At 39.0% G+C, this 19,317-nt stretch overlaps 1 protein-coding gene across 1 annotated transcript in view; it reads right to left on the reverse strand.

Moving 5' to 3' along the window:
* LOC124274141 (androglobin-like) overlaps positions 1-19,317 on the reverse strand; it is a 126,858-nt gene that overhangs the window by 79,834 nt on the left and 27,707 nt on the right.

Consider the following 19,317-nt stretch of genomic DNA (forward strand, 5'->3'; position numbering starts at 1 on the left):
TGAGGTATTTTTAGACACATTCTCAGGACAATACTTGAAACGGTTGCAGCAACCCAACATAGCCTTCATATGCATATTTGCATCTCATATGTCACACATGAACGTTTGCAAATATTGACCAGAAAGTGTCCTGGTAACAAAATACAAACTCATCAGGAAAATCCTGTTTCCAAAATATTTGACTGTTTCCATGAATACAATTCTTTGTATTTCTATTTTGGTACTGTCTGTCAAGGTCTTGGTGTTTGTTGGCTGCAGATCATGTGACTACAACTTGCTCCGATTCTTATGCATTGTTGGTATGATATGATTTGATATCCATGGAAAATTGTCAAAAAACATGATTATTTCAAACATGTAGGACACATCACTTCATATTGAGCATTAAAGGGTTGTCATTCTCTTCACCACGAGGGAGTAAGGGAGTGAGTGAGTACGGTTTTACGCCGCGTTTAGCAATAGTCCAGCAATAACATGGCGGCGGACACAAGAAATGGCTTAACACATTGTACCCATGTGAGGAATCGAACGAGGGCCTTCCACATGACAAGTGAACGCTTTTATACCTGTCAACTGTCACCCATATCGCACGAGTCCCATGCATTTTCCACTAAACTCATGGTCTCATGCCATGCTCCCATTTTCTCACACGGATATTTAAATTCAAACATTTCAACCTGGACCTGACAGGGGCCAGACCCCGGCTGTGTGAAAATGTGTACGATGAACTACATTTATAACAATCTAAATTGAGTGGCCCCTTTGAGTCCGTAATAACCATAGTTTACTGTACAAGGATATGTATTCCTCAGAATGGAAATTCTCTAATCAATTAATACAATAACATTTGAAATATCCATGACAAAAAGTAAAACACTACATATAACATTATCTTGTGACATGTTGAGGCTGAGCATATTTATGTAAAGGTAGAACTGGAGAATGACTAAATTTTTAACATGAAGATATAACATTTTGGAGACATGCAATCGTCATTTCATCTAATATTTATAGTAATTTAACCTATCAACCACAGGAACATAACTAGCTATGTTTCAACAGTCACATTCAAATATTACCATACATTTCCTTTAGAGGTCTTCAAGGCTTAGAATTTAGATCATTATTTCAGTCAGAAAATTCGGGTAATCTATTCGGAGAGTTCTACCCAGCAGTTTACCTGCCACTATTTGGTGCCAGTGAAGGGTAACATACATTTACATAAATTCATTCCCCGGCGACAGAATTTAGATATGCTAATTGAAACGGATCATGAATAACAAACGATTCCTAAAGGAGGGCCTAAGGAGATTCAACTTTGTATGAAATCATTGGTTTGTGAAATTGTCTTTGAATGACACCACGTTGATGGTGACCGAATCGGTTATTAAACGGTTTCAAAAAGGTTTATCCTTTGTGACAGTATTGCTCATACGTTCCCTAACATGTGCATTTCAAATGACACGTGCTTATTCAAACAAAATCAATGTCCTCGTAAGAATGACGCTATATTTTCACTGCGCGAAACGAGTACAAGCAGTGGTGGCAGCCATATTGTATCCAAGAAACAATCCCAACGACATTTGAAACGTGACTTACTCTCTCGGAGTGGCTGAACTGACACGATTCGAAGAGGGTCCCTTTTTCGCTGCTTTAGTTGCCATTGTAACTCTAAAGTTTGACAAATTACCCGGACTTTATGTCATCAGTCTAACCGTAAAATACCAAGCTTATCTGTTGCCATGCTCTGTCGCAGGCATGCGCACTTGACAATAACATAGGCAAAAGTGTCAAAACTTGAACGGGCTGATTGGGCCGGCATGTCCTTTTTAAAACGAAATAGGCTTTGTCGCTACAGTGACAATGTGTGTCAACGCCAGATTGAGCTAAGCGCACGCCACATAATATTAAAATTGATTAATTGTCACACACTTGTTTCAAATAATCGATTATTATACCACTACCACTACATGATTAATTCATCCATTATAAATCGAGCGTACAACTGTGCTTTATTATATGCACTACTACTACTACTACTACTACTACTACTACTACTACTATTACTACTTCGTTTCTTCAAAATTCTAGAACTGCTTTCGCTTCTCGCGGCTCTAAACGATACCTAGTTTTAAATGAGAGGATTAATATTGATTTAATGTTTCACATGCATTAAGTATCGTGAAACTAATTGTACCCGTACATACTGTCATCTGATAAAACAACATATTTACCACAAACTAATAATATGACAACCACTGTTATCTCAAAATACACACATACTATCAAATTATTGCAACATCCCCAAACGGCACAGACCGGATTATTACAGCGAAACATATTAATTAACATGTCATAAATCGTAACTTGCACGGAATAATATTATGTTTCTTATTTTCAAATCTAATAACAAAACAGGTGGAAGGTAGAATATATTCATTAAATTTCACGTCTGGTGCGAAAATGAAACATGCAATTTGACAGACTAGAGGTGACGTCGACACAGAACCATTGATTGATTTTTCTACGTGCATAGCAACTGGTTTTAAGGCATAGCGCACCCGGACAGCCTTCATAATAGCTGTCAGAAACATGGCAAACGTATCAGGTAACCGAGTCAATATTATCTAGTTTATCAATGGCATGAACCTTCAGAAACGAAGACGTCAGCTTGCCACGTCGATCGCAGTAATGTCAAATGTCACAAAACAGAGATTACCTCATACTAGCGACGGGAAGATGATTGTATCTGTACATGGACGGTCTGAGTTGCATATTAAATACACGTGAAATCATTCACACCAGCCATAGAGGTTGTTGTTTAATGTGAAGAATGTCTATCTCATGTATGAAAATACCTGCAGACAACAGGTTAATACGATGCACAAGATAACAGTACATTTAGTATAACCGTGTCATCCCAAACTGTATAATGATCATCCAAGTACTCGTAGTTGTTGTGACTATGGTTCTGTCAGATCCAAGGCTCAATAAAACAATCTTAATGATGTTAAACGCGTAATCAAAATATATTGGGCATATACAAGACTCTAATCTCAGTGAAAACGCAACGTTTTGGTCTAGGCACAGGTTATAATGTGCTTGATAAATGCACTAGTGTTGATACGTTGTATAAGAGAAGGAAGTGAAATTCATGCCATTCCTGTATTTTCAAATATAGTAAATCTACTGTTAAGCTGATTTAAGCAATATGTCAGTCGTGTTGTGTCGAGGGATAAAAATTATAAAACGTCATATTGTTCATCGAGTGTAACATATCCTATGAAAGAAAAATATCTAAAGTATAAACATCAGTGACTATCATTGAGCAGTTATGTGAAACTTCGTTCGTAAAGAACCATCTAGTGGTTAAGTAGCATATACAATCACCTGTCTTTCTCCGAACTTGGAGAATCAAATTCCTCTCTGTGGCTACTCCAAGAAGACCCCCTTCGAGAGTCCGGTCGGTCATGGCTTGACCGATGTGTATGCCCACCTCCACCGAGGCGCCCAACACTATAAAACACCTCGGGATCACAATCCAGTGATGGAAAACAACGAACTGTCCTATACACAGAATCTCCTTCTTTGATATCCGAAAGAGACCCAGTGGATCCCCTAGGACCGAAGGAAGTTCGTCTGCTCTTCGACTCACTTGGTCGTCTGCTACTCGGAACAGGGTGCATAATTCCCTTTCTACCCGATGCCATGTTGTCAGAAGATTTCTTACAATGCGATGTGTTGAAAAGAGACAGTTGGTAAGGCCTACCCTGTATTGGACCTTTTTGATGGCATTTTAGACTGAAGTAATGTGTCGTCTGCTTGACGGTGGCTCGATGATCGCTACACTGTAGACCGCTTATCCAAGTGTCCGTGACAGGCCGGCAATGGGAGACCGACAAAAGAACGCCGGCCCAACTTGAAACCAAGTGAGACGTTTATCTGTTTGTATGTAAGACCCAAATCGACAATCTATATCCAGTTCGAACTGACTGATTTTCGAAAATCATATCCGTATTTGATACCCTTCAAATGGTAAAGATAATATGCCATGCGTTCCCTTGGATGAGATCTACCTTCGTTATCAGCAGGGACGTGGTGTAATGACAAAGAAAAAAGCAAACCCGTAAGTATTTTATACTATCTCCCCAAGACAGCTCACGTTTGTGTGGCAATAAAACATCAACACATATCAGTGTGTAAGTGGCGGTCCACTTGAAGGAATTTGCCACAGGACAAGACCCACTGTGTTTATCCACTTGGCTTCCGTTGCAGTGTAAAATAAATTAACACTTGACAAAAAGTTGAGTAACACGTATTGTCCAACGATGGATTTCGCTCTGTGTTAATCTCCCGGGAGTCACGGATGTGATTACTTCTATCAGCATTTCTACCCTGAGTGAACGCCACTTTAACGCACAATATCGTTTACCTAACGTCTAAGTAACCCGATTAAATGACTTAAAACAAAAATGCCAATATTATTCTTGCCCACAAAGCTGGCAAATGGCATTATTGGTCCCACTGATGCTTTCTCCTCAATCGACAACTTGTTCCTGGAATGACGTATTGGTGTATTAAATGTTGCTGTCCATAAAAGCAGATGTCAGAGTTTTTTTGTTTTGAGATTGATTAAGCGATATAGTTTTACCGAGGCATCTCACTCAAAGGCAATATTGGTGCATGCAGAATAAGGAATATGGAGTGGTGGGAGAATTCAAATGACCAAAATGTAGTGAGTGAGTGAGTGAATAAGTTGAGTTTTACTCCGTTTCAGGAATATTCGAGTTACACCACGACGTGTCAGCTTAATGTTGAGGATATTGCTGAGTGCGGCGTAAAACTAAACTCACTCACTTAATGTTGAGGAAAGAGCGAGGTGATGTGGATCTTACACGTTAAGAACTGTGGTCAAACCCTCAAACATGGGCATGGTCCGAAAAACCCCAGAAACATTATCGGGAAGAACTGGGATCGAACCCAGTATCATAGGTTCAAACTCGCCCAAGGGACACATCTCTGCACAGCGAATTGCTGCGGCTCAGATTACAGGGTCGCCTCCGCCACCTCATCTGATTTTAACCTCTGTATGATGCCATCAACAGAACATGATAATAATTGTTCTGAACCAAAATTGCTCACAGAAAGCATTGTCATGAATATACGGATATGTGGACATTACTATATCGGTTGTTCATACCTTAATTGTCAATAGTAACTAGCGTGTACTGTTCATGAATAGCTTTTTTCAGAATTATAATTATATATACATTTTTGACATGGTCAATTGCCAATATGGGAGCAACAGTGAGCCACACCAAACATTGTATTTCTAAAACCACTAAATAATAATTATATTAACTGTGATATTAAAGTAGATTATATATCCAGCAATAAGTCATTTTTCATTTTCTCATATATTTTGGGATATACGGTATAATATGTACACCACAATACACCTCATGGATGTTCCTTAGCAATCAAACACGGTGATCCTAAATATTTATGAAAATATATAATTATCATTATATATGAGACTGTCTTTCTGGTCAAGTCAGGTCTAAGATATTCAAACAGGTTCTAAACTGCGTAAGCCTTGAAAGTCTCACAGAGCTTGACATGAATTATGGCCAGGGTTTTAGTCAGTAGTCAGCCCGCTTGACAAATGGCTTCAGAGTACCGACGCTCTTTAATGGTTACCACGAGACACCACATGTCTTCTAATACCCACACCTCGTTTCCTTGATTTCAGTTTATCGACACAGAAAAGCGCATTGACACCTTTGTTTGCCTTGCAGTGAAGAAACAAGGGGGTAAGATATCTCCCTGTCACACCACCAGTAGTATAAAAACATTTCACCAACAAACGCAAACGGTATACTACGAACCACTTACATGTCACTCGGTGAGGAAAATGTCGTTCCTCACCAACAAAAAGATCAGGCCATGATCTTGGACCACTAATCTAATGTTCAACAGAGGTAAGTTCGTTCTGGTTAAAAAGTCCCCGAAGAGGCTTTGCGGTTGCATAGTGAATTTTCGTCTCTCGACTTTCAGTTTGACACAAACACATTCACGCGTCCATGAGAAGATATCTTTACATTTTGAAACTCAGGAGCGGTACCCCACGGCTACCACTAATGTTGTTCGTGAAGAGGGGCCCCCATCTAGGACTGAAGGGTTCTCAACCTCTTTGTCGGAACTCATCCGAACACACGCTCCACCATACCAGTTGAAGATCACTTTGTCTATGTCAGCGAATCGTCATCGTCAAGATGAAGCGTTTAGATAAGCTGAACTTTCCACGTGTGGTCGGCTATAGGTCTCCCCACACCATTCACGTTCTCCTCAATCCATACGTTTATCTCGCATTTGCTAATTCTCTGTCAACCTCGAGACTGTTCCAGGATCCAGCCAGGTGATAAGTAATCGGGTGTATGTTCACTAAAGGTGGTCGTTGGTTATTGTACCTTTGTTTGTTGTTTAAACGTCACACATATCAATGCAATATTCCACCTATATCACAGAGGTCTGCAAATACCCGACTGGAAATCTAGTGGCCGATATTGTGAGCGGGTTCTAGCCCCCAAGCTACGATGGCACCCAATCAGCCTACAATTCCAGCCTGCCTATCAACGGGTTTATGACGAATGGAATATTTACGCCAGAAACTTTGTCAACTTAAAAAGGGAGAGATCGGAAATGACAGCGCATAACAGTGAGTGATTGAGTCGGTTTTACGCCACTGTTCGCCATATCCCAGTCACGGTAGGCAACACCTGATATGTATCTACGCATTTTACCCATGCAGGGAATCGAACCCAGGTCTTTGGTATGAGGAGAGAACGCTTCAACAACTAGGCTACGCCCCGTCCCTCTTAACATCGTAAACATATTAACCTAATATAAAGAAAACAAACATTATAAAGAGACCCACACAAACGTTATTTGACACAATACTGACCGAATTTGGTTTTACGCCGCTTTTAGCAATATTCCAGCAACATCACGGCGGGGGACACCAGAAATGGGCTTCACAAATTGTACCCATGTGGGGATTCGAACCCGGGTCTTCGGCGTGACGAGCCAACGCTTTAACCACTGGGCTACCCCACCGCTCCTTGACACAATAAGAGCTGGGATATAATAATTTGTATCTATACACAAACCTATTATATAAAACGGAAGCCTGGTCATGGATAAAATGGTTTCGGGTTAGCAGGCTACATTATATTTGAATATGGAAATATATATTTATAATCCCCTTACGAAAGGGACGAATTCGTTAATTTTGTTGGTACGAACCCTTTGGCTACCATGTCAACAATGACAATAGTCATTAATCAAAGGACAGGTGTGAAATATGACTACTGTAGCATCGATGTGCCTAGTTCCTTCAGGGTGTACTGCACACATACATGAAAAATCATGAACATAATGACAGTTAGCTTTATCAGCAAACAGCTATCCAGAACTGATACGATCATACATTTTCTGCCGTAAGCCAAACACCTGCTATAACACCCGGTGTGGTTATAATGTGTTCGCTGTGGAACAGTATCCAGGGACATAGTTTATCAGTGTCTACAGACCTTCATCATGATATAGAAAGAGGGGAAAACGTTTTTGGTCAGAAAATAACAAGTCTTTCGCTTTTCTTACGTTTGACAGATGCAAACTGTATGAGAACTGAAACGTGATTGTCCTCAATGCAGTTAAGGTCAGGCAGTATTAGCGGAACAGAATCTATCTGCGAAATTAGCAAGCAGTGGCGCTCAGAAAGTAAAAGCGGAGCAGTAGATAGTTAGAATTTAGTAGCTGCCACCTCCTGAAACTAACAAGGAAAGCAACTTGTTATTTGATATTATTTTGGGACATATTCAGGTTGATTCTTTTCAAGCTAACCATGGCACGCACCAACGCGTCACTGATGTCTGTTTGGGCGTGGAAAGTCGTATTGATATTCAATGCAAGGCTTAATAAGTTATTTTTCTGACGCAGTGACACAGAGAAGGTCCACTAATGGCTAATGGCAATGACCCGATACCCGCTATACACGTGATACACAAGCTATTACAGCCAATATCGCACTAGCCAATCCGATAGGTCTTAACGGTAATGGTCCATTATGCGACCTGCTTTGCTACAAACTTGCATAGGACCACTCTCGCTTGACTAGAATTACAAAATTACAATTTTTTCTGTCGGCTTTCAAGGCGTTACGATCGATACAAGTACATTATATGTGCTCCATTCTGTGTGTCGATTATTTGTTATGGTAAAGGCAAACGTATTGCTGTATTATGGATGTGTAGGACACAGCTATTGGAGCAGGTCGAGAATCGAACGCTCCAGTCATTCGTGACCATTCGTGTCTTTCCGGAAGAAGATGAATTGTGACTCGTGTTCTGGTGTTGGATGCGTATTGACCAAGCTTTGCCTTACATTGTTAGATAATTCACAGATCAAAACCAGTCTCAATTATAAACAACTTTATAACTCCCTGTGCTTACGATAGATCACCTGCATAGCTCAGTATCAGAAGTAATGTCCCAGTCTCGATCTCTCTAACCTTCAACTAAGCACAGACACCTCTTTCGCATGTGACAATGATGTGATTGGATGGCTGTTTTCAGCCTCTTGCGATTCCAATGTGACTCAATGCGAAGTTTTGGTAACATCCGAGTCCACGGTACTAATATGTGAGTAAGTGTGGTTTTATGCCGCTTTTAGCCATAATCCAGCAATATCGTGGCAGAGGACACCGGGAATGGGCTTCAGACATTGTACCCATTAGGATATTAATATAGCATTTAATGTTTCTATATTTTCTATATAATATTTATTGCCAGCAATGACCTGGATAATCGACAATAAACAGCACATGCTCATATAGAAATTTACAAAGTAAAAAAGCAAAGTTTCAAATTTGCATGAACAGGCTCCGGAAAACTTTCCAAAAGTTTTAAATTAAATTTACCATCGTACGTCTTTCCAGTTTCGAGTGAGTGAGTTTAGCTTTACGCCGCACTCAGCAATATTCCAGCTATATGCCGGCGGTCTGTAAATAATCGAGTCTGGACCAGACAATCCAGTGATCAACAACATGAACATCGACCTGCGCAATTGGGAACCATGACATGTGTCAACCAAGTCAGCGAGCCTGACCACTCGATCCCGTTAGTCGCCTCTTACAACAGGCATGGGTTACTGAAGGTTCATTCTAACCCTGACCTTCACGGGTTCCAGTTTCGAAAAAAGAACATACCAACTAAAGAGCTTTACCTTTCAATTATATAAATCTAGTTATTCAATGATAAAATCTCCCACTTTCATTGCTGTATTAAACAATTCCATAAAATAGAAATTCGACAGCACGATACGTCAGAGTGTTCGAGTGTCAGATTTAAAAAAAATCAACACAATAAATAATTATCATTAATCAACAATCCTATTCACTAATGTTACTAATTAACTGAGGTTGATATTGGTGCCTTCTGGTGTTTAGACACTATTTCAACTATGATGTCACTCTTGGCTCCATTGGCGGCGAAATGTCTGTTTTCCTTGTCATTTTAAACTTTGTTTCATTATCATTAAGAGGCAATTAATTATTTCAATAATCTAGGGTTTCCCCATTAAATAGAAACACCTTGAAAGCTCAGTTACGGGAACCGATCTCTTTACTGTAATTGGACAGGAAATAAGCCCAATGGCTATTCCCGTATGAGAGCGCACGAAGCCCAAAACATGACTGAGGCTGGGATTAAATTGCAAGTCAGAGAGCGCGGTTGGCTTCGATTGAAATCTCGTGAGATTTGACGACAGCTCTGCGCTACTTCAACAAAGGTTGTACACGGTCACAAAAGTGAATCAACTTGGGTTTTTTCAAAAATAGTCTTTAACACTTGATTTTAATGAAATATATTCTTTAAAGAACTCTAAAAAACATGATCTTAATGACATGTACAGGTCGTTATGTATTTTGTGAAAGCAAGCGTTTGTGCTTTAATTATTCATATTATTAAGTGAAGTCAAGAATAGGAAACATGGATTACTGAATATGCATCTAGATTGCCTAAATTTGAACCATATACTGATATGAATTATTCTTAAATTTACATCGTGAAAGACGAATACCGTGTCTATAAAGTCCATGGTAGATATCTGCATCTCGTTTTGGGAGTCAAAGTGAAATAGTGAGTGAGTGATTTTTACGCCACTTTTAGCAATATTTCAGCAATATCACGTCGGGGACACGAGAAATGGGCTTCACACATTGTACCCACGTGCGGAATCGAACCCGGGTCTTCAGCGTGACATCCGTCAGTCATACCGCGGTGGGCGACCCAGGACGCCGGAAATTCAAAACGTCGGTTTTAAAGAATAAACAGTCTCGATTACCTGGCGAAACAGATTCCATCAGGAGTGAAAGTCAAATTGTGATGTGAATTATGTGGATCAATTACAACCAGCTTCGACACCAGGTGTTTGCGAAAAGCTGCTCAAAAGGTATCACAATCCACTCGCACAATTTACACAAGGAAGTGTGCGTACTTTGCCCTGCACAGTGAGCACCACTCCTGCCATACTGCGGTGACCTGTAAACAACCAAGTCTGGACCAGACAATCCAGTGATATGAAAGCGTTTACAGATTCTGTTGAAACCTCGGGCGTATTCACACGATTTCCAAACCGAACTTTACCAAACGCCGCGGTCACACTCAGCTGAGATAACTGTGTACAAAAACAGTTTAGACACCCCGGGAATGACACAGGTTAATTCAGACAATCAAACATCAGCTGGCGAACCACTTTAAGTTTTCTTTCTCATTTTCTTTGCAATGACTCGTAGGTTAATTCTATTAACGTCCAAACCATATCTGGCTTTGATTGCAGAATAAAAAAATGATGGAAACATGTTTTATTTGAAATCCTGGCCTGATATGATGGAATGTTATCTTTGAGTAACTACCAACCCTAATGCTTGCAATAGTGAGTGAGTTAAAATTTAAAGTGACTGTAGTAATATTTCACCCACGTCGTGTCTAAATCAAGTTATAGATTGATAATAATTAAAGGTAAATTATAAAAACCTGTCATCGAAGGACAGTAAAACAACTAGATTATCACAGATAGAAGTTTAAAACCAGTAATTAAATCGAAAACATTTTATCTATACATGACAATACAATATAGAAACAGGCTATAGATTGCCAACAATTGAAGGTAGATCACCATACTAGGGACCATGGGGGACTTACAGTACATTTGCTTACTGCATGGGCCCTAGCTGGATTTACATAATCCCTTCAGCTGTTAGCAATTGAGACAAATCTAGCCATACATTAAAGATACACATATTCTACGAATAAAAATGTGGAGAGTTTAAATTTACTTTGAATGTTTTGGGACTTACGTATCCTCTCAGGAATGATTGCAATAAACAAAATTACCATCAGTGTTGATGAGGCAGCAGTGCATATACTGAGAGAAACAAATAAAGGATCACAGGAAAATTCAAGCTTTGCTATATTATTTTCCAGTTTTCATCACCACAGCGCTATTCAAAGCTGGGGATGAAAAGTGGAAAAAATAAAAGAACGCTTGAACTTTCCTGTGATCCTTTATTTGTTTCTCTCAGTATATGTATCATATTTCCATGTGTTAAAACTAGACTTTGGTACAACGCAGCCGGAAAGATAGAGGGAACAATTTGCAACTGAGTGTGAAAGGATGTGCAACTTCTGTTTAAACAAACGAACGAACGAACGAACGAACGAACGTGTTGCATATAAAACGTTTCAGGGATCGTCTCTACCAATAAGCATAATTGAGACTGGATACCGACGAGAGATCGAATTGCAGCCAATCGGATGCTGAGTATGGCTTTCGCTTCCTCTCAGCTCAAAACATGCATTACCTTAATGGTTAAAGCTATTATCATTCAGGGTATATATTCATCACAAGTGCACTGTACCGTAATCCGGGACAAATAAGTATGTCAATAAAACAATTCAGTCAGTAAATATAGGATACCTAATTGATTCATATAGTCATATTGGTGCATCAAGTTGCACATAACGTTTCTACGTTAATGGACACTTTGGAAAGAATGCAGGGGCCTGACGAGCAAAACGTTAATAACACTGATGGTTGGTTTGTTGTTTTACGCCGCACCTCAGCAACATTCCTGCTGTATGGCGGCGGTCAGTACACAGGCAAACTGTAGCGCAAACAGGGTTGCGCAACAAAAAGCAAATGACCAGTCTTCGTATATGCGATGCGCGCATATACGAAGACTGTTCATTTTCTCTTTGTTGCGCAACCCTGTTTGCGCTACAGTTTGCCTGTATATACGAAGACTGGTCATTTTCTCTTTGTTGCGCAACCCTGTTTGCGCTACAGTTTGCCTGTGGTCTGTAAATAATCGAGTCTGGAGCAGACAATCCAGTGATTAACATCATGAGCATCGATGAGCGCTACGAACGCCATGTTGATCGGGATCCAGGACTAGAAAGTCTTGCGAAGACTGTATTATGCAATAGAGTAGCCAAATTGTTTAATCGTTAACGCAGACAGTATCAAATATATTTTTGTGGAGTAGGTCGTGGTATTGTTTTTAACATAGTTTCATGTAAATGCGAGGCTTAAAACCATGTTCACTCATTACAGTACTATGTCTGAGTCGTTTAGAAATAAGTGCAACATTTGCCTTCAGATTAAACTGTAAGGAGTATATGAAGCAGGCGGCTGATGACTACCGTACGTTTATCCTTACAATACGTCACATGTAAAATATCTGTATTTACATACATATACGAAGTTTGATTCCCTCTCGATGCATATAGAAGTGAGCTGAATTTGAAGGCACTTTGAACATGTTAAAGCTTGATGTTGGACAAAAGTGGAGAGCTCAACAAACCAGAGGAATGGTCATAATCCGTACGAATCTGAGATTCGAACACACAATTAGCGGATACTGGCGTTATTACTAGACATAGTGTCAGCAAATTCCACTGTCCCAAACAAGGTCGCCTTAGTCAATCTTGCATTGTCTATCAGTGCCTGAACTATATCATTCCCTCCTGGACCTTTTGTAATGCTATAACCATGAATGAACCAAGTATTATGTTCTTCCTTCTTTTCATTCGTCCGTCCGTCCGTCCATTCATTCATTCATTCATTGGGGCTCCTTTTCAGCTAATAAGTATATGCCAATAGTATATATACTCAGAGACAAAGCACAAGTCAACGGCTACCTGTGTCAAGCTTGAATAACAACCGTATGCTGACAACAACCAGCCTATGGCAAACAAAGGAAACTGTTATTAAACCAACCACAATACAACATCGCCGTCATTACTCACGTGTGCATGCTCAAATGCAACTTCTCCGACGGGGATTTATCTTCATGTTTGTGTTGATCCCTGCCTCCAGGGGAGCTGGGCGAGGGACATCTGATTTTTAATCCGTTCCCGTGATCCTGTCCCACAGATTTTCGCCTCCCCCCACCGCCGGGAGGGGGGTGCAGCTCTTCCGGTGTTGTTATCAGTTTGGGGACATAACTGTCTTTTCTTGAACCTCTCCTCATTTCGGGGGTCAGGCCGATACGATAAGCTAACACAGGTGAACGGTCGTTTGACACGCAAAGTGAATATTACTTTTCGGGAATGGCGTGATGGTCAAATCGAGTTCTTTATGGTAATTTTCGTTTACGCAGCAAATGTGAACTATTAATCTACGTTCAGGAAGATCTAAGGATCCTACTTCGGTCGGGTGAGCTTCAATACATCAAGTTCCAATTTTCTGTACCAGTTAGCCCAACACTAAAACGTTAGCTTCAGCTGAAAGAACAATAACATCCGAGGTCCGCTGTCCATTCGATAACGAGTTATAAACCACTAATAACAAGTTTAAAACGTTCACAACTTTAACGAATTCCAAAGTAAGCAGGTTCTGGTGATTGATTGAAACATATTTTATTCAATTAAGAAACGGATTGGGCACAAGTTATCCAACTTAAATAAGCCCTCTCCACAGCAGGTTCTGTTTTTAGCCTGTTTTTAACCTCTCATGTAGAACTTCTCAGCTTCATGTTTAAAAGTGATGGTAAAGGTTTAAGAGTTTTTCTGTATGATAATTCAGCAATAGTATTATTGAATTATCAATAACTATATTAACTAGGTTACTAGCACATGAAAACAGTAGTACCACAGGGGATGCCTATCTCCCAGGATGTCAGGATATTGTTTGTACTGCTTGTATTATATTTAATACAACGGTGTATAAGACCTCACAGTATTTACATACATACTTGGATCTAAATGTTTCAAGCTGCCACAAACAAACCTTCTCTGATGTAAAGGACACGTGTTTCGCTGGGGGAAAAGTCGAAAGTGAAGTTGCTCACATTCGCAACACCTAGTCAGTTTCCCAGTCACTGAACCATATTTTACATTTCGTGCTTACGGAAATGCTATAGTCGTGAATTGAAGAAAGTTTAGATTTCCCACAAGTCTGAATAACCAATTTAATCTCACGATATGAATTTTCATTCATTCATTCATTCATTCGTTCATTCCCAGAGTGTATAAGAAAGTATAAACGAAACACATAATATCTAAAAAGTTTAGATTTCCCACAATTCTAAATATCCAATCTCACGATATGAATTTTCATTCATTTATTCATTCATTCATTCATTGCCAGAGTGTATAAGAAAGTATACACGAAACACATAATATCTAAAAAGTTTAGATTTCCCACAAGTCTAAATATCCAATCTCAAGATATGAATTTTCATTCATTCATTCATTCATTCATTCATTCATTCATTCATTGCCAAAGTGCATAAGAAAGTGAACACGAAACAAATAATATCTAAAATCTAAACAAGACTATTTGACAAAGGCGCAACCCCTCATTTGTCACTGTCAATGCTTTCCTTGGTTCTAAGTGGCTGAGAACATTAACAAGATTTCTACATCCCGTCCGATCTTGCAGACGCTTCCTTGTTTCCAGCACGTGTACAAAACAAGTGCAACACGTGCGCAAGTTGACACACAATGGATCCATTGTTGATCGCGGATTGAATTTTCTTAAAAGCCCATTATATCAAGTGAACTATTTGAACCTTATAGTAAAAACATTCAGACACTAAAATCAGATTTCCAAGTTATTTTGATTCCAGTTCCGTGTGTAATGGAAATATTCATTCGGAAAACATTGCAATTACTTCTCGGCCGTGTGTTGAGATACATATCAAGTGTTCAGTAAACTTTAGATAGGAATCTGGCTCGTGGCAAAACAAAAAAGGATTGATGAAAAAAATGACAAGATATTTAAATTTATTAAGGTGATGCAGCTCATATCCGACCAGAGATATGTCATCGCGTGACGCATCATACTCTCCACGCGCCACGCTCTCAGCACGAAATGAAGTAGCTCTGTGACGGACAAATCATATGTGTACAACAGAATAAATATGGGTGGACTATCTGATATTCTGGGGCTTTGGGAGGGATTGGGAATATTTCTTTTGTTGTCTTTCTTCGAAAATGCTTGAAACAAAAAACAACTGAACTTTTTGCTGTACCAAAATACACTCTATAGAGATGTTATATGTTCTCAAACGTGTGTTGGTCAAAATACAGCTGTTTGGTTTCCTTAAACAATTCCCAATTGCGCAGATCGATGCTCATGCTGTTGATCACTGGATTGTCTGGTCCAGACTCGATTATTTACAGACCGCTGCCATATAGCTGGAATATTGCTGAGTGTGGCGTAAAACTAAACTCCCTCACTCACTCCTTAAACAAGTGAAAATATGGACAAGTCGATCTTTACCTTCGTGATCTAGAGTCAGTGAATGTATAAGTTATTGATTCGAGAATTTTGTCTCATAAATACGCCAGTAAACAAGAATTGCTACGAACTCAGTTTTAGTGATATTGATTAAATTAATTAATTTAGTTAGTTACGTATTCTTTTACTCATTTATTTGTTCATTTATATCTATTTTGAAAACAATAACTTGACGCCCTAGGCTTTAGCGGAAATAGACCGGATGATACCGTACACTATGGCGGAAATACACAGGTTCGTGTACAAAGAGTTCTATCAGTTAATAGCAAATATTCGTTTAGAAATGTATTGTAGCCAAGGAAATGCCGTATCATGTTATCACAGAAGGAAAGATACACATGGACTGTACACAGTCGTTGATTCTACTATAGAGATCCGGGACCAGTCTGATAAAGCGTCCGAATCTAAGATCCGTGGGTAGGGCTTAACCGCTTGTACTAGATGAACCCATGATAAACTTTGTACAGGCCTTCACAAATTTGTGTTGTGGTCCAGTCTATTCAAAATCAGAACTTTACGCCAGTTCCATATCTTCCTCGAAAGAGTGAGGAAAAGATTGATGGGATGAGAGCTGAACACCCTTTTTAACACCCTGTTTAAGAATTTAAAGTATTACCTACATTGCGAAGTAACGAGAAATCACATATATCATATTGTATTTGGCACAAGCAAACTATCAAACCGCCGACCTTCCGATCTCCTGGCAGACGCTCTACCCACTAGACCAAGGAGAATGTCGATTTAATTATGAATGACTAATAACCCTGTATAGTAGACTACGCTCACTACGACCCCGAGGCAATACTGTATGTCAAAGTCATACGAAGCGGAAATAACAAAAGTAGTTTTATCTTTGGTAATTTGCGGTCACACACTAATCTCAGTAAACTTAGGCTCAGTAATATTACTGTGCCTAAGTTTACTTAGACTGTAAACCATAGTCCTTTTCGGACATTTTACAAATATGACACGATAATATCTTTCTTCAAAAATAATGTTTAGGGAAATATAATGCGAAATGTCAATGCTGAAAAGCAAGGTGGCCGCTGAACACGAGATGGCATTATTTTCGGCAAAGGTTAATACAAACTTCGATTCACTAAAACACACGACTCTAAAATGCATGTCATGATGGAGTTCATAAAGTCTAAAATTAAAGTAAGTCTTTCACCCAATCCCAGCTAATGCACACACACACACCTGCTTCTAATCCACTCCTTTGGAGTTACATTACAAACTAGATTACAAATATATTTCACACAAGTATCCGCTGGTTTGGCTTTATAACAGCGCTGAGCACGTTAATACTTCTATACCTTTTTGTCTATAGAATGAACTACCATACCAAATACATACGTAACAGTAACTAACAGTAAATATGTACATCTCAGTTAACTATCTCATCTGACAAATAATGTGATTCCGGCGAAGTTAGTCCATCATTATCAATTTCATGAACACATCAATGTCAGCACATAAAATCCAATGTCAGTTTATTACTTTTACGAAAATCTATTTCCATTGTAGAAAACATATTTGAAACATTCCTTTTCATGAATCTATTTAAAGTAATTTAACAAACATTACGCAGGTCGAATCTGGCGAAGTAGATTTGCTGTCACCGATGCTGCTCACTCCAATAAATTTTCTGTTGACTTCAAGGCCAAAACTTCCATATAGTACAACGAAACCTTATTATCTACCTGTAATCGATTCCAGGTAAAGTCATTATTCGTAAATGAACCTGTGACCAGGGCAACATCCTTCACGTTCGTCACTTTGTGTAGTTAATTAAGGCACCAGTATGGTCAATTCCCTAATTTGTCGGGAAATAGTTTCAGAGGTGAAATGAGGAAGAAACATGTCCACTGGTGGTTATTTACAAGATGTGGAATAGTCATTTAATCGTTTTCCGAATCACACCTTTTCCTCAAAATAAATTCTAGCAACATTTTGCGTCAATCCTTTGTTTTCAGATGAAAAAATTAATTCAACTAACTTGTCGATTCAAAGTAAAACAGGAAGCTATTGAATTGGAATATATCCTTTAAATTGGTAACAACGAAGTGATGTATTCAAAGTTTGGTCGTTGTGAGTACGAGGGATGAGGACTTGGGTCGGAACGGGATATTATATTATATATTTCTTGAGTTGTTTAACATGTTCAAAGAATATTATTGGACATGTAAAATAATGTTCAATTAAACACGTTTGGATACACAGGACATCGGACATCTGCCGCTTTAATCTTCATCTTATTGGGCGGTGGGGTAGTCTCATGGTTACAAGCGGTCGCTCGTCACGCCGAAGGCACGGGTTCGATTGGCAACATGGGCATAATGTGTGGAGCCTATTTCGGTTGTCCCCCGCCGTGATATTGCTTAATGCAGTGTAAGATCGGGCTCACTCACTCACTTAATATGTTACGAAAATAAATCGCAATATATAAACGTAGGAATATATATGATGAAGACACCTTAAATCATTAAGTCTTTTTGGCTCACTGTAAGCCTTGTCTTTACGGTTGGTGTTCAAAAGATGTGTTGAAAGGATAAACTAAATTTTCGCCTATGTGATCACGCATGAGGGTTTGTCAATTCCAAAAATCGCAAAGACCCCATCGGCCAAAACAGAATAGTTATCCTACTTTGTCCATTGTCCAAATTGATCAGTCGTTTTCTAGGGTTAATAACCAATCTGTCTAATGTTTGGTCTCTCCTTCCAAAGTAGAAGCTCGCTGGAGCAGCAGAGAAGAAAAATTGCATTGGCTACGATCTCGGTCCGGCACGAGAAAGAAGAGGTTTGACAAGAGACATCAATGCTGAGAAAGGTACATGTACGGAAGATTTAAAGAGAAGCTCTTCCTTCCTGTTTGCTGCGGAAATAATTTGACTGTTCCGGTGGGAGGAAAACAATATATTATGTAACGCCACGAAATGTTACCCCATTTAATCACACACATCGGCAACTGTCTGTTGTACAATATATACATATCTGCATAAAATAAGCACCACCTGTATTTTTACCAATTAATTTTGTCTGAAATGAAATTCTAAACTCTTTCCAAAAAATAACCTTTATAATTTGATAGAGCAAGCATTTAACATTTCAAAAGCAAAAACATCACTGAAATTACCATGTATTTAATTCGGATAATTGCCTATATTTAAAACAGGTGTTTTTCTGTCCTAAAACAAGTTATCTTATTTTGAAAAACGAAAGTAATAATTGATGGTTGTGTGGCCTATACATTCGTTATTTATTGTGTATGGATGAAAGTTTGTAAACTAAGATTTAGGAAAAGTTACAGTCAAACTAAAAAAAAGAAAATTTTAAAATGCAGTAAAATTTGCTTTACAACCAAAACAAATATCAGTAATTATCCGTAACCGGAAAGGAGAAGTGTTTTTTCTTTACAACTCAAAATCATAAAAAAAAATTATTCCAAAA

Source organism: Haliotis rubra, unplaced genomic scaffold, assembly GCF_003918875.1.
Source record: "Haliotis rubra isolate DU_JTF1 unplaced genomic scaffold, ASM391887v1 Scf188, whole genome shotgun sequence".
In the NCBI taxonomy this organism is placed as follows: domain Eukaryota; kingdom Metazoa; phylum Mollusca; class Gastropoda; order Lepetellida; family Haliotidae; genus Haliotis; species Haliotis rubra.